The sequence below is a fragment of the Nyctereutes procyonoides genome, unplaced genomic scaffold (assembly GCF_905146905.1).
Source record: "Nyctereutes procyonoides isolate TBG_1078 unplaced genomic scaffold, NYPRO_anot_genome, whole genome shotgun sequence".
Taxonomy (NCBI): domain Eukaryota; kingdom Metazoa; phylum Chordata; class Mammalia; order Carnivora; family Canidae; genus Nyctereutes; species Nyctereutes procyonoides.
The window spans coordinates 29,019,236-29,023,711 of record NW_026575126.1 but is presented as its reverse complement, the minus strand read 5'-3'; the positions used below and the strand labels follow the sequence as shown (position 1 = coordinate 29,023,711).

At 35.3% G+C, this 4,476-nt stretch overlaps 1 pseudogene; it reads right to left on the bottom strand.

Annotated features, from left to right (window-relative positions):
* Positions 1 to 241: 241 nt before the first annotated feature.
* On the bottom strand, positions 242 to 357 carry LOC129520381 (U4 spliceosomal RNA; annotated as a pseudogene).
* Positions 358 to 4,476: the final 4,119 nt, after the last annotated feature.

The following is a 4,476-nucleotide window of genomic DNA, read 5'->3' as shown; positions in this document are numbered from 1 at the left end:
GCTGGATCATGATCTCAGAGTCCTGGGAGGGAGCCCTAAGTCAAGCTCCTTGCTCAGGGGGGAGTCTGCTTCTCCCTCCCCCTCTGCCCCTCCACCTGCCCCGGCTCCTGCTCTCCCTCTCTCCCTCTCTCTCACTCTCTCCCTCTCAAATGAATGAATGAATCAATGAATGAATGAATGCTTTTTTTTGAAAAAAGAAAGAGAGAATTTTCTGGTCGTGGTGTCTGCACATTACTACATAATGCCAAAGCATTTTCCAAAGCGTGCGGGCCAATGTTCACTGCCACCGGTGTTTGATTAGCAATAATCACGCCTCGGATAAACCTCATTGGTACGATACTGCCACTGTGCAAAGCTTGCCACCAGTTTTTGAAAGCCTTTATTTCTCCACGTTCTTGCCTTGGAATTGTCCCACTTTTAAATTTTCTCCAACCTAGTGGATTTACAATTGTTTATCATTGAAGTTTTGATAGGCTTTATTTGATTCCCAGTGGAGTTGAATACCATTTTAAATGTTCATTGGTTATTTAGATTTCCTCATCTTCGAAGTCTCTTGCCAATTTTTCTATTTTTCTCTTTAGTCTTTTCTTTTACAACTGATTTATAATAATTCTCTAAGTATTCTGCATATTTTGGTTAAAATTGTTGCAAATGTGTTCTCCCTTTCTGTGGTTGCCTTTGCATTAGCTTAGTGGTGTATGTCAATGAACAGAACTTCTTAATTTTAATGGAACTAACTTGATCGATCTTCTTTTAGTTAATGCCCTTTGTGTCATGCTTAAGAAATAATTTCCTATGTAAGGTCATGAAGATATTCCCCTTATTATCTAGTACAAGCTTTATTGTTTTGGTTTTTTTAATATGTAAGTCTATAATCCACCTGGAATTGATTTTTGTGTTAGGTATGACAGGAAATCCAATTTCATTTTCTATAATAAAGATGTCCAACTGTCCCAGCACCATTTATTAAGAATACCAGACTTTCCCCCACTGCTCTGCAGTGTCACTTTGTCATAAATCAACTGTCTATATATGCCTGGTCTTTGTTTTTTTGGATACTCTATTCTGTTCATTCCCCTGTCTATTCTTGTGCTAACACTACATGGTATAACTTAATGTAGATTTATATTAACTTGGCTCTTCTTTAATCTTTGTAGTTTCATATAAACTTTAGAAGTAACTTTTTACATTCCACAAGAACGAAAACAAAACTAGTGAAATTTGTATTGGATTTGATTAAATCCATAGATTGATTTAGAGAAAAGAGACATTTTGGCAAATTTGAATTTTCCAATCCATGATCAATGTCTATTTCTCCATTTATTTCAGCATTTTTAATTTATCTTAATAAAGTTTCATAGTTCTATCTGTATATTTACTTCTAGGTACTTTTTTTTAAAAACAGTTTTTAGAGGTTTATTTTTTTATTTTATTTATGATAGTCAGAGAGAGAGAGAGAGAGAGAGAGGCAGAGACACAGGCAGAGGGAGAAGCAGGCTCCATGCACTGGGAGCCCGATGTGGGATTTGATCCCGGGTCTCCAGGATTGCGCCCTGGGCCAAAGGCAGGCACCAAACCGCTGCGCCACCCAGGGATCCCTACTTCTAGATACTTTGATACTTTAATTAAGCACCTTATTTAAACTTCAGTTTCTACTTGCTGCTAGTATATATAATTATTTTTGCATATTGGTCTTTTAGAGTTACTCTGCTAAATGATCATTAGTTCTAATCACTTACCTGATTAGAGTTAAATTTTCTGCATATAATGTTACTATTTCATCCAAGAATAATACAAATTTTGTTTTTTCTTTCAAATGAATAAAAGTTGTATTCGGTTTTGCTATTGTTTTGGTGATTTAGTGTTTTTGTTTTTGATTTATCACACCAGATAAAACCTCCAGGATAAAAAAAAAATCATATACAGCTAGTGATAGTGAGCAACCTTGTCTTGCTTTGAAACTAACAGGAAAATTCTATGAAGCTTTAGTATCAAACCATTAAACATTAAACGTGATATTGTTGTAGGTGTTTATTAAATACTTTTTATCAAATAAAAGAAGTTCCGTTCCATTCCTACTTTGCTACTTTTTCTGAACTTGATGAAAATATTGAATTTTGACAAATGTCTCTGTTCATTTATTAAAATTACCATATTTTCCCACTTTTACCCTGCAAATGTAATAAATTTCATTCATTTTGTATATCAACCACATACTCCTGAAATAAACTCAACTTGGTCACAATACACCATCCCTTTATTTATCACAGTATTAGATTTACTAATATTTTGTTTAGAATATTTTCATCTGGGATGCCTGGGTGGCTCAGTGGTTGAGCGTCTGCCTTCAGCCAAGGGCGTGATCCTGGAGTCCTGGGATCAAGTCCCACGTTGGGCTCCCTGCATGGAACCTGCTTCTCCCTCTACCTGTGTCTCTGCCTCTCTCTCTCTCTCTCTGTCTCTCATGAATAAATAAATAAAATTAAAAAAAAAGATTTAGAATATTTTCATCTGTGTTTATAGGTGATTTTTGCCTATTTATTTTCTTGTCAAGTTCTTCAGATTCATTATTAAAGTCATGATAACTTCATACTATGAATTGTAAGATAAGTCTTTAATCTCTGGGAAGTTTGTAAAAGATAGCAGTTACTTGTGTCAAAGCTTAACAGAAGTCAATAATTAAGTCACCTAGGCATGATATTTTCTTTATGGAAAATTTTTAAATTATCTTTTAAATTTTTTATACAGTTATGCAATCACTCATATTTTCTATTTCTTTTTATGTCCATTTTGGTAAATGGTAATTTTCTAAGAATGTCTCTATTCTATTTGAATTTTCAGTGTTTTGTCATAAAATTGCTCATAATATCCTATCATCATTTTTTCTGATACTGCATGATATGCAATAATATCCCATTTTTGATTCTTGGTCATTATTTTTCATGCTTTCATTGTTTTCCCTAACCAGTCTTGGAGGGGAAAAGAAAGCTGCACAAAGAATAGAATGGAGTTCCCTTGATATAATAAAAGCATCTAATAAACACCTATACCACATGTTTTTTAATGGGTTTGGTTGATCCCCATTGTGTACTCCCTGATGCTGCCATAGTTTCATCTTGGGTATGTGAGGCATGTTCCAAGGCTTCTACAAATGGTTACAACTAAGAAGTTGCCAGTTACCTTTCTCTTATTTTCAATTCTTCCTCATACACAACAGAACAAACTTTTCCTTTCAAGGAAAACCAGGGACTTACTGATAAGATAATTGCATTCACTCAACAAGAAGGCCACTGCCCTTGACAACTCTCTGGTCCCCCAGCTCACTGGGCCATGTCCTGGGCCTGTGAGATGCATGAAGCCACAGGTTGCCAACCAGTAGAGTCAGTAGAAGATGGAAAATGACATGTGAGATCTCCATGAAGTACGTGTGGAAGATGGATGATGAGCTAATCTGCTGCAGAGCACGAGTAGTGTGAACACTCTTGCAAAAAGTGGTTTTGTCATTATTTTTCAGTGCACATCATAAATACATAACTATTTTATTATTTTTCATTATTTTCCAATTTATACCAAACCCTGTCGGCAATGAGTTCAGAAGAATGGAACTGTATGTTTAGTGAAAAAGTAAGTACTACATAACTATCCCTGAGAAAGTGAATGAAAAATTGCCAAGATTTACCATCCTCTATGAAGGTAGTAGTGACATCACTGAACACATAGACATAGATCTCCTGAAGAATGCTCAGAATCTATTTCAAAAGTGGGTAAGAAGACTGAGTTACGAAATAATAATCCAATACGTGAAGCTGCAGAAAGTGCATTTAAACAAGACTGTGAAGCTTATCTTTTCATTTGGAGCGAGGGCCTGTTCTTCTAAATTAATTTCAACTCATTTTGATTTCAGGCTTTTCTTGGGTATCTTCAAAATGCAAGGCAATATCTGTAAACATGTGGGCTCCATTAGCAACAACAGACCCTTGCAATCCATCAAGTGATGCCAGTTTCATGGTATTTTACAGTATTTTCAGTTACTTTAAAGAGAAATAAGTTAGAGGTACCTGGGTGGTTCAGTGGTTGAGCATTGGTCTTTGGCTCAGGTCGTGATCCCAGGGTCCTGGGATTGAGTTCCGTAGCAGGCTCCCTGTAAGAGCCTCTGCTTATGTCTCTGCCTCTTTCTCTGTGTCTCTCATAAATAAATAAATAAAATCTTTTAAAAAGAGAGAGAGAAAAAATAAGTTAATTCCACTAATGTTTTGATTTTCTCATCCAGTTCAAGAAATTAGAGTAAAGCTTTTGGAAGATCATTATGTCACTGGAGAATGACCTGGCATTGTTGTGCCTGGTATTGAAAATTGTTTAAAATTAATGATCATTAAAATATTAGTTTTATGGTGGTAATACACAAAATTTGGTGTTGTAAGGCATCATGGTAAAAAATGGTCTTACAAATATAATAAACACACTGAGATTTTAGTA